The sequence below is a fragment of the Neodiprion virginianus genome, chromosome 4 (genome assembly GCF_021901495.1).
Source record: "Neodiprion virginianus isolate iyNeoVirg1 chromosome 4, iyNeoVirg1.1, whole genome shotgun sequence".
Taxonomy (NCBI): Eukaryota; Metazoa; Arthropoda; class Insecta; order Hymenoptera; family Diprionidae; genus Neodiprion; species Neodiprion virginianus.
Window position 1 is genome coordinate 29340745 of NC_060880.1, and position 12019 is coordinate 29352763.

General features: G+C 45.3%; 1 long non-coding RNA gene across 1 annotated transcript in view; it reads left to right on the forward strand.

Annotated features, from left to right (window-relative positions):
- The first annotated feature begins 23 nt into the window (after window positions 1-23).
- LOC124302283 (uncharacterized) overlaps window positions 24-12019 on the forward strand; it is a 63935-nt gene continuing 51939 nt past the window's right edge. The window contains exon 1 of the long non-coding RNA XR_006907675.1: window positions 24-129. This is a non-coding gene — a long non-coding RNA (uncharacterized LOC124302283). The remainder of the gene's footprint in view (window positions 130-12019) is intronic.

Below are 12019 nucleotides of genomic sequence, written 5' to 3' on the forward strand. Positions count from 1 at the left end.
TTCTTTCTTTTTGTTTATTCCAGAAACTCGCACATCCATTGCACATTTTCTTCCATACACCTTTGGTTCACATTATTATTTTCGGAGAAAATAAAGCGAGCTTGGTCGGCAGCCGGTCATCGTGAGTGGGTGAGTATATATGTGTATACATATCGTGGGGGTGATGAAAATGAATTCTGTTTCCTTTTGGTTAATTCACGAGGCACAAATAGCGACACGTGAGGAAAAGGGGTAGACAGGTGGCTGGGCCAATTTCTGAGCCATTATTGGGCACAAGGGTAGGACTCGAACCGTTCGTACGCCGTTGCGACAGTCGTACGCCTGTTTGGTCCGTTTCTTCGCGTGCCTCGATTTTCCGTGGCCATGAGGGGGTCTCTTCTTCGCACCTTCGGAATGACCATGCTGAACGAAGGGCGCGTGACCGATTCGGCGAGACCCGCCCTCTGGAAACCTTTTACGCCACCGGGCAAGAGGCACCCCTGGTTCCGACTTCGAGACTTCGTCTTTTAACGCGGTGCTGAACATTCCTTGTTACATGCGTTGCGTTGGCTTCGAAGTCGCCGTGTGGAAGGCACAAAGAGGGTATGCGCACGCTTCATTTTCCCCGTTTCACTTTTCGCCGACCATTTTCCGCCCCTTTCGCCCTCCATTTTCCACATCTGCATCTCAGGTTATTACACGTATCGGTACGAGTTAGCCGCGGATTCGTCACGTTTGGTGACACCATCTGCGCCGGAGTTCTTCTTCTCCTCTTTCTCTCGCTTTTTTTTTATTTTTATTCTTACCTTCCTCTCTTTTTTTGACGAGCGTAAAATCAGACCCGCAGCTGCTTCTCTCGGTTACTCGATCCCTTAGACGCGAGCGCACGACGTAACTTGTACTATTTAATGACGCCGCGACGATTCATGCCGCCTTGCATGCGTGCAGGTATCCCCTTACGACATATTTCTGTTATTCATGCACTAAATTCAGGCGATCTGCAGTCTACCTTCATATAAGCGCTACATTGGTTGAAGAAATTTTTCCGACTGCACAGCGACTTCTCGGACGGTACCAGTTTGAGAGAAAAATATTATTCAATATGACGAATAGAATACCGCTAGTTTATACCCGTGGATACATACACCTACGTATTATGTGTATGCGGCATTTGCACGCAACCGTAGCGGCTCGGGTAAACTTTCGACGATGCGCGAAATGCGGTAGGCTTTGCGTGATAATATGTTATAAATGAAATTATATAGGAGGGAAGAAAAATAATAATAATAGGACAAATAAAGGAGAGGAAAGCAGGAAAGGCACCGAAAAACTACAATCACTGCGAAAGAGGAATAGATATATGGTGAAATCTTTTTTCACGACGCATTATACGTTCCCACCCTTTTTTCACGAAGGTATAATACAGGGTACATCTGATTTTGCTACGATCCCCCTTTTCACTCTATCCTGTTAATTTGATGCACGGGAATATTTTACCGTGTGGGATTTTCTTTGCTTCCTTCAAGCTTGTTTCATTAGGAAAATTATTACCAGAGTCGATTCAGCGCTGCGAAAAAGAGACGCCGGTGGCTAGATTGGGAAGCCTGCAAATTGTCGAGTGACGCAAAATTGTGTAGAATGGGGAAGAGCGTTGCACCGCGGCGACTGAGAGACACGGTATCAATTACAGTCGCAAGCTCTGGGGGTCTGGGCGACGTCAGGCGAAGCACAAAAAGTGCCGTCGAACGCGATCCGACGCATTTCAGAATTCAACCACTTCAAAGTTGGAAATGTTAATCGAGCAACTAATTAAACCGTATTTTTGTAAGTGCATCGTTCTATTCAAGAAGCTACAACAATAGCTCGGCAAAACGCCGCGCGTATATTATAGAAAGGGAATATCTGACGCTGCGGATACAGGTATACTCGTATACGTACGAGTAATTAAGGAAACGTTGTTCCCTGACGGTAGCTACCGAGATACGCATTTCTCAGATAAAGGAAATTCCTCGGATATTTTCGTGGAAGAAAAATCGACGGCAACGAGAAAGAACTTTACCCGTGGGTATACAGCGATTAAGCATCGGGGGTGTACAGAAACGCTATTGCAGAAATTGACTCGAGCATTTCTTCCTGGTATGTAGAGCTAATCTAGATCAATTAACGAAGGCGAATATAGATAACGAAATGCGATCCGGGGATGAGGGATTTGTAAATTACCAGCACCATAGGAATTTATGAATCGGAAAATTCAGTCTCACTTATCGTCGGTAATTGAATAAGTCGTCGTAGTCCATCATTATCTCCAAGCATTTTGTTGTAAAAATTTTCTGATGGAACGTGGAAATTCATTAAAACTATTAGGTATTTAAAAAAACAAAAAAAAAAAGACAATACAATGTGAATCAGAATTAGAACTGATTCTTGAGAAACTTGAGACTTCCGTGCTGTTCGTCATTTATTACGGTAATAAGATTTCCTTTTTTTTTTTTTTTTTTTTAGCAAACAGAGTTCAAAATACCAACTTGGAAATTTCAGCATATCTCATCGCCGAAGAAGTCGATTGTACTTTTACCTCCTGACCAGACGCCTATTTCATTCGACCCAATTGGCATGATCAAGTATCTTCTCTAGCCTCTCTAGAATCTTGCGTAAAACTTAGAGTTACCTAGATTTTTGAGTCACGCTGTTTACTTTTTCTTAGCCTTGTGCTAATGCTGCAGCTTAGGTTGACAATGAGAAGTACTGCAAGCGAGGTTTCATCGGGGAATCCACTGTCTCTTTGTGTCTTGTGAGATGGTATATCCGTAACTTTGAAGATTGAGGCTTTGGTGTTATCCGTGGTATGGCCGCCACTGTATACCCTTATCTATCTACCATACGTCCACTGCACTATAGCTATAGATCACCATGTCTCTTTTTTTCTGTCTGGTGGATACAGCGGTTCATTCTTTGAATGCTTTCCGTTGCGTTTATCACTTATCGACTCTTCCTCTATACTTCGTAAACGCATAGTAGAAGTACGACGCTCAAAATTGAGAGTGCCTTGTTCGAATTAGATTGTTGTCAACTCCGTGGATCGGTATAATATCTACAGTATCTTTTCAAGCATCTCACGCTGGTTTTTTACTGAGCCATCTCCACACGATTCGTGTATTTAGCCAGTTGGGAAGTGACTGTCTTCATTCAGCGAAACCTTTTCCGTCTTATCGAATGTCAGTTGTGCGAAAAGTCAAATATTCGCACATTCCTTGAATTCTTCTTCAGCTTATGAGTATTTGCGGTAGTGCGTATCCCATGAAATGCATCGCCAGATGTGGTTATCTACGTGAATGACTAAAGTTTACCAAATACACCGTGCACCGCGTGGAACTTGCTCCGTTCCTATAATCTCCAAGAGCCATCGCGCACCATAGCATTCGAGGTAAATCCTCGCATCACATGTCTATCTTTGCATGTAGGTACATGGCTATTGTTACCGATGCTTGACATCCGTAAATACACTCTCTGCACACAACGTGCCTCCTCCCATGCGTGAGCTCTGTTTAATCCGTTTATGTACGAGATTATTACGCAGAAAATTAACCATAGACTGTAAGGAGGTGTCGGGGATCATGAGTGAATACAGAGGATTTGCGGAAACACTCAGTAGGCATAACTGTATCATTTCGTAGCATTCAAATACATCTCTAATCTCACAATCACAGCATAGATTCTAAATATTGGTACGAAAAAACTCTTCGACTCATGTTATCGGTTAAAGTGAAACATATATTTAAAGTTTTCAAAATTTCCTGTATTGTCAAATGCATCGGTAGGTTCTACACGTATATAAATATCGCACAAAACACGTTTAACTATATTATATAAATAAAAAGGTGAGTCAATTGCTAATTAACGAGCTTTAAACGTGACTCACGTTATTGATCAGCGTAATATAATAACATAATATACTCTACGGTATAGCTGCGCACGGAACTTCTGCAGGAATTGTAGTTTTCTGTGCGCAGGTATAAGGGGTGAGTAATTGTCACAATTATCTCATGGAATAATTACGAGAGTTCCGCCAGCTTGACGTTCGGTATACAGAGTCAAGTCGGGGGTTTTCCTTCGTCATATGCACTCGGAGTTCTGAAAATAACTTGTATGTACCCACCGAGTGATGTTCGTATCGTTCTCTTTGCGTTGTCGCGGCAGAAGCGCGTAAGATAGAAATGAAAAATAAAATAAAAAGAAAAAAAATTAAAACTACTACAAACTGCACACAACGATGCAGGCGAACAACCGTGGCACTCGGATATATCTTGAAGATATTTATAGTTTCAGCTTCAGCGGTGCAGCATGGAAATGCAAATAAACAGACGGAAACAATCGCTTTGGCGGATATCGCGCGTCCGGCATGCTTGTACACAACGTGTCATGGGGTGCAGAGGGATGCGCACGGGCTGAGAGTCCCCGTCTTTCCAATATCACGCCAAGCCAGATTCAATTCCTCTCATCAAATCACCGAAGTTCATAGACGGAGACATTTTATCGTCGTTGCCTCGAGTGACCGAGGCGGGATTGCCTATCTCCGCGATATATTATAAATAATATTATTAGATCGGGTTGGGTAGGCCCGTTACGGGTCAGGTGAGTATCAGGTGAAGTCAGGCTTTGCGGGCATCGTGGATTTTTAGGTCAAGTCTATTAGAGGCGGACAGCCTCCATTGTGTAGCCCTTACGTCGCGTGATTTTCACCCCCGAGCCGAGGCTCGACCTCGCGAAAAACGTCTTTATTTATGCGTGTAACGGGGTTGTATTCAGGCGCTGTTATTATTACCACGTCGCAGTGCTTTGTTGTCAAATGCAAAATTTATGTACCGCGAGGGATGTAACGGAGTGTTATAATGTCGGACCGTGACCAAACGAATCGTGTTTATGTTGTAATAATTGCACATTCATCCGCAACGGTAGGCATGCACGCACCGTACGGATGTATACCTACGCTTACGCTCAAGCCACTCCACGGGCCACCTACCTATACCTACGATCTGCATCTGCAATTACGCTCGTGAAATAGTGATGAGCTTGACGGTGCAGCACTGCCCATTCCTCGCGCATGTATTATACCAATGCGGTGGAAATTGACGACCTAGGGGGTGCTCAAATTTTTTTCTATCTTTGTTCTTCTGACTGGACTGAAGGAAAATTGTCCGTGTTTATATGCGCCTTTTGTAACAGCTGGAAAACAACGCATGCTTGTCTCTCATTGTCAGATTGTGTTGGATTTCAAAATTGTACAAATTATACGTTTAAATTTCATACGGTACATATTTTCATCGGAAAATTCATTAATTTCTATGAAGCGAAGTGACTTAAGCTCCCGGCCACAGGGTGCGGTGACAGCTTTTTGTTTTATCGCTGCTCACGCCTGTGGCGTAAATATTTCCGTTACCCAGGACAACCAAGTTCACCAAGAAAGAGAGTATAGCATCTGTATATGTATATATGTATGTAGGTATATATAGTCCATCCGACGCCAGTGTTATCCGATGTAATAACCGAGCAGAGATTCCCTCAGACACGTACTACGCAGTCAGCTATTCTCGCCGCGGGAATGAAACAATCATGTGAACTGAACCGCAAGTGATAATGGAAGCAATTTGAAAATATTGTGTACCTCGTCGCTCTCACGCGTTACACACCGCGCCCCGGTGCCGATGGGTGAACACACCTACGACTGCATATATATGCAAGGCATACTCTGGCAGCACAACGGCACGAAGCGAAGCGGGGAATCCCCCTTGCAGGATGGAAAAGCCTAGGAATCCAGCCTTGCGGCCGATATCCGCGAACATCGGATCGAATTTCAACAAATCGACTTACTTTTTTCCCATTTCATCCTTCTCCATTTCCCATCGGGAGCTAGTATCTTACAACACGTACAACCGCGGTATAGTAGTAAGTATAATATCATCTAGTCGGCGGGGCCATGAGCGGAAGGAGGGACGGGGAGGATGTCTATGCAGCCTCCGTGCGTACAGGAATGCTCGGTCGTACAACGTATTATATCTATACCCGGTAATCGAACTCACCACTCTGCATTACATAACTCAATAACCTTCTCTCGCATACGTACAATACGTATATATGGATGTATATGCATACAATGAACCTGTTTTTTGTTGTTTTTTCTTTCATCTGTGATCATCATATTTCAGGTAAAATTTATCGCTAATTTACCGCTGAAGATTTTGTACAATTGAACGTGTAATTTGTAATTTATTGTGTACACTTGAACGTGTATTCAAATAATCGACGTGAAAATTCAATCAGGAGTATATTAAACGCGAATCACATCTTTCGCGATGCGTGATACGAAAGTGTTTTCCCCCATTTCCTTTACCGCGAGTATTAAATTCACAACGGACATGTGACGAGCATATCCTCATTATAAGTTTAATTGCAAAACGGATTTACAAACGTCGGATCAACGGGTGCTCTTAAGGCAGGCTACATTGCTTAGCATCAAAACCTTTCGCGCCTTGGGCTAGCCGTGCGCAGAGCGAGCGATTGATGCTTACGGTGGTTCGATCCTGACGAATGAAACTCCTCATGATGTTGCCCCTTGGCGCTGAAGTTTCTGCGTTCGACGTACCCAGGATACATGTATACTTCACGGCATCTCTGAAAGTACTTTTTATCCAACGCGAAGTGAGTATCGCTGTCTTTCAAAGTCCCACAACTCGTGAAATGATCCTAGTTCCATTGACAAGGAGTTTGAATTAACAAGAATTTGTGACACCGCCGATATTCTGCTCAAACTGACAATTATTTTCACGCAAATATTATATATGCGAGCAGTGTAGTAGTGCAATATGTTACGCACACAAACTCCCGCGACTGAGATCATCGATTATGTAGCAGGGAGATGGAATATGTTTTTTCCGTTACCACATCCTTTGTCATCAGTCACTACTCAGCGGTTTGTTAATCAGTTCTGTTATCGCTTGTACGCAGCTCTGTACCTACACGAATATAATATAACCCGTTATATGTTTAATAATAAAACAATCACTCTAACGGTGTGTGTATAGTCAGCTATTATTTCAGATCCTCCGTAGTGTTCGAAGGCTACAAATGAGTCAGACGATCTCTGCAGATTACGGATCCATTTCATTCTTTGTATGCCTCTAGAATTGAGCTGAAGCAACTTTCGCGACGGTGCGACGTAAGGTTGGGTGATTATTACTGAAAAAAATTCAAAAGCATGGCACAATTGTCAGTCATAGAATCTACAGTCTCCTCGTGTCCTCGTGTCCTCGACTTGTGGATTACTCATCCCGCCCAGTTTCCAGACCTTGTTGATACTATATCACGACTGCATTCATGCTCGAGTAATTGCACCTGACATCGATGCCTCGGACCGTGGAAGGCGTCATGACTGAGAACGTTAAGCAGCAGAGACAGACCTCGGGGGGACTCTCTCTTAAGTAATTGTCGTCCAAGGATAGCCGGACGTCCCTATAAGTCGGATGTCTCGCGTCTCGGAGAGGCGAGAGGACCAACGAAGAGAGTCGGTCTCTGCCGCCGCGGACGAACGGTTCGCCTGAGCGATTCTCGCAAAAGGGTGAGTTGACTAGTGATTCCATTAGCGGTTCGAGGCGTTGATGCGGTATTGTGACTCTCGGAGGTGTTTGTTTCTCCGCGGAGGCGGCGAAGAAGTCGAGGCGCGGGTCGCCTGCAGGAAATGGGTGACAGAGGGAGGCGGCGGGCGGCGGAGAGAGCTGGGCTCAACTTCTGGACCCAACGGCACCATGGCGTAGACGGATCGCCCGTCGGCCAAGATCCTCCGCTTCGGTGCACAGGTCCCCAACGTAGCCGGACACGCATTCGAACGCAACGAAACTCCCCGTTCAAGTTTTTGACGCCTTGACTTTTGTCCCGGAATTTTGTTCGCCTTGTATATAATGTACAAGTGCCTGCGTCTACGCGAGACGTCCTTTTATGCGTCGGCTGAGCGTGTGTTATAGTCGGTATACCAAGTTCGCCGAAAAGCTTGGAGCAAGTTTCACTTCTGCGGATCTCACTGACGCTGTGACGCCGCGACGCGGTGAAGAAACTTCGGAAATGGGTTTTGTCACTCCTTTGTCAACTTTGTCGCAATTGGCTTGTGGGTATACTCGAAGACGAAGTGCGAGTTGAAGAAAGACGAATGGAAGAAGGAGCAAATTACGGGCTTTGTAATTCGCCGAAGCGGAGATCCCTGATCAATTCGTACTACATAATATGTCTCGCCAATTTGCGGCAGCCAACGAAGCGCGTATTTCGTCAATTAGCTCACTTCGCCGAGGGGGCAAATTTAACGGATACTTTTTACACTTTGTAGGTTGTTCGTTTTACAATCCGATAAATTATATCGTTACAGCTGTAACGGCAGATTGATATCCAGTTCATCACTTTTATTTTGCTATCAGAATCTTATCGTGCGAAGATCAGTGACAACGAGATGATGTGGCATTAGTTCGAGGCGTCGGATTACAGTTTCAGACCTGAGACAATAGCTGTGTAACTGTTAATTTTCCTTTTTTTATTTTTGTAACCTTAACTACAACGGAAGACTGATAGCTACAGGTTACGAGGCATAACTGAATTTTATCAAAACGGGATGCGCTTATTAAACGATACCGACATCGTTTCTTCATAATTATTGTTAGATATTATTGGATTGCAGGCAATTGACCGAATGAGGTAGGATCAGGAGGGAATTACCGTAAAACGTCATTACATGCAACCTCTTGATAAATAAATAAGCAATCGAAAAATAACTACAGACATTAGCAGCAAAGATTGATCGGTAGTAGTAGAATGATGCAAAGACATTCATTCTGTACGCGTCTTGCTTGTGGCTTCCGTCTTTTATTGGTTTTAATAGTTCGTCATGTTGTACGTATAAGCGTGTGCGATCGTACTTGCAGAATGGGAACACATTAACAGTACGAGAGGGTGATAATTGATACAGGTAATCCCGACAGACAAATATAACAGATTACAAGGCAATTACGTGATTAATTTTACAGTTATTTTTTGCTCCCATCAAATTTATGTACGAATACATAATTGATTCAACGATACGTTAACGCTTGCAGCAGGTTGAACATTTTCTCTATTGTGGCCGGAGAAAATTTTCCGCGACTATATTTCGGCTAATTGTACCTCGATGGATTGAATGAATTCTTCATAACTGTTGGACCCTACAATAAGTCTGAATTGTACCTCAATTGTACAAATATCGTCCGAACGCTCCGGAGGTTCGTATATTAGTTGAAGTCCAGTCGCACCTAGACCAAGAATTCCGTCTCAGAGTGATCTGGTCGAGTCGAAGATTGCGTGCCGCAGAATGCGCCCTCTAATTGACCTAATTACCGCGTCGATTTGCCGGGGAGTTCCGTCAGTTTTCGAGTGTCTGCAGAAGTTGAGGTGTGCATCCGTGGCGACAACTCGTGAATGGGTAACGAGCGAGCCTTGCCCGGAAGATCCTGAGGGCTACTTCCAAAGTTCTCGTCTCGAGGGCGAGCCAACGTGTGACGTCGAATCGGCGTGGCGCTGCACTGACCCGCGCAAGGAAGCAGTTATGAGCGGCTCAACAGCCAACAAATTAACGGTTGATTTACGACGACGTCTGCGAGTCCGTCCCCGCAGGGCGTGCGGCCGACCCGTCGGGGGTTGGCCGGGTTTGCGCGAAGCACCCTTCCGTGCGTCACAATACGCGAGTCCCTCCTCATTGTCACGCGCGGGGGCGGAAGAAGGAGAGGAAAGGAGAGCGGCAACATCGACCGCACGATTGCGATCTTCCGGACTTCAGTGAGCAGTGAGCAACCCGTTACCGCGTTTAGAAGAGAGGGACGACCCTCCCCCAGGTGAACCGAGCCCCGTCGACGCTATTGCCCCATAAACCAATACGCGACTCAGGATGCAGGGATGAAGGCTTGTATAGCCGGCCGGGTAATGTGAGATATACGAATAACGTGCACGCCGCACGCCGTGACGTACGCGCGCGTGCATGCGCGGATCTGCATCGACGCAGGTGAGCCTTATACCATACTCGGCGAGTGGACGCCGAACGCTGCGCGAGCAGCACGCAGCTACACGAATGGCACGAACACTTACCGTAGTTTACTTTCTCTCTACGAGTCGGCAGCCGCCGTCGGTAGGTATGCTTCACCCCCGTGGGGTGACTTAAAATATATTTCTACCACTGCCTGCTCGGCGGCCTGCACACGATATCGCGGTGTACCTACAGGGAGTTGCGTGACGTCCGCCATGTTTGCCGAGAGCCAACCGCCCCCCTCCGAACCCTTCGCTCCTTCTTACCCGCGCCCCCGAAACAACCCCCGGCGTTCCTGACCCCCCTCTGACTTTCGCCGCTGCTCCTGCCGGACGTACTGCGTCGGCCTACGTAGGACTTTCGTTATCACGCGAACTCTCCGTCCAACAAGTCATCCACCCTTTTCAATCCGACCACCGCGATGCTGGAGTTCCGAAGGCGCCCAGGGTGCGCAAGGGCAAGGGATAAGGAGGCCCCGGGAATACAACCCTCGCATTTGCTTCCTGCGTTTTTATAACTCCCTGTGTCCATCATGGTTTCTAGTCCATGCTGAAAGTAAGCCTCTTCCGTCCAACGAAAGAAACAAGTTCTTTGTCAGTTTTCCATCTGATGGAGTACAGGGGAGACTGGAGCAAACTGGGGCACTTGTTGAGGAAAGAACACGATAATGCTTGTGCGAATGAGGTCGTTCTACTCCTGTTTACTTATAATAATTAACAGAAATATTTCACTTATTGAACTGCCAAAGGAACACAATTTTCAGTGTTTATAGGAAAAATTCTCTTCGTCTTGAGAGAAAAAAGTAGGCAGCTTCAAAAATGAATGAAAAAATGATTCAATGATCATTATGTTTTAGACTTGACCTACTTTGTCCCGGTCTTTGCAACGTGTATTTCAAAAAGTAGAGACTTGTTGAGACACTTCATATTTTTATCGGATTATGAATGGGATGCAGTAGAACAAGTATATTCATTTTTACAATTTATCGTTATAATTCCATTTGCCCCATAAAAAATAGTCATCAGTTCAACGATTAGTTACGTCGTTATAAGCTTAGTATGTTAACTATCAACTGCGCTTGACAATTTTTGAGCTTGAATGAAATACGTTTGTACACGCATAGTAGAATCACTAATGAAATCAGTGAATTGAAAATCTAATTTCTTATGGCTAGCCTTGGCGATCGTGTATAACTTGTCCAACGTGTAAAATGAGGTGGGAGTGACAATTTATAGTAAAAAAAAGACATGCACCCGAGTAATTTACGGACAGTTCCTGCAAGCAGTAACGATATCACTGTCATTTAGCGCAGGTGTCGCGCAGCGGGCAAATTCTCTTGCACGAATTTCGCTCGGTCTCTTTAACGAATATTCGAAATTCCTAACCGGCGCGACTCGGCTACCGAAGTGTCGCCCTATATTCGGTCCTTCCAAAAATTTTACCCCAGCGCAACGCGGAAGCGTTATAAGGCCCCCGCTTGAGTAACCCGGGTTCTTACGTACTCATTGTTCGCGAAGGGCGTCGAAAGTATCCACTCGTGTTAACAGCTCTGTAACATTAACGGGAAAAGAGCTTTTTCATCGTCATCCGTCAATATCGATCAGGTTAGTAATACTGACTTGACCACCGATTGATTTCGATGCTTCCCGTCACACCGGCCTGTCGGGTTCACCTGTACGATCTTCGCCCGAAGGTCCCGTTTGCCACCGGACATTACTTGTTGTGCAGGTTCACGTGCGGTTTGCGATAAATCGAGGACGTAGGTATGTCGTGCGAGTAGGGTACTGTGACTACACGCTCCGCCACTCGCTTCCTACCTTGAACCAAACCAGACCGTGTCCTATACTTTGACATGCGGTGGAAAAAATGTAATGGAAAAAACTGAGAGAACGGGTGGATGTTTCTCGTTGGTACGGTCCTACCGTACACATGACATCCCGGCATGCAGCT